Below are 454 nucleotides of genomic sequence, written 5' to 3'. Positions count from 1 at the left end.
GTGGAACGAACGGCGTTTTCCCATGCGAAACTCCACTTCTTCGTCCAGAATATCTCCCTCATCTGCCCCCTCTGACTCCTCCCCTCGTCCTCCTCGCTTTCCGCCCTCCTCTTCCTCCCTCCCTCCCTCCTCTCCTGACTCCTCCTTCGCCGCTGCCAATTTCACGCTGCCTTTGCTAGCGCTCTGGCTGGTGATGAGGCTTTGTCCCATCGTAGGTACCAAATCACGGACAGACCCTGCCTCTGTCGCTCCTTCCTCTGTGACTTCTCCCCCGTCCTCCAACCCTTCCTCCCTCCCGCCCTGCTCCACCCCCTCCGTCGCAGGTCCTCTTCTTGCAGGTAGCAATGCCTCTCCTGCTCTTGCCCGCACAAGCCCGTCCTCCTCCCCTCCCTCCACCTCGACCAGCGCCCGGCCAGCACGTCGAGAGAAGTCCGAGCTTTCCGAGTGCAAGCTG

This window comes from Nannochloropsis gaditana, assembly GCF_000240725.1.
Source record: "Nannochloropsis gaditana CCMP526 unplaced genomic scaffold scaffold724, whole genome shotgun sequence".
NCBI lineage: Eukaryota > Eustigmatophyceae > Eustigmatales > Monodopsidaceae > Microchloropsis > Microchloropsis gaditana.
The sequence above is the reverse complement of the archived record's forward strand: the minus strand, read 5'-3'. Positions refer to the sequence as shown.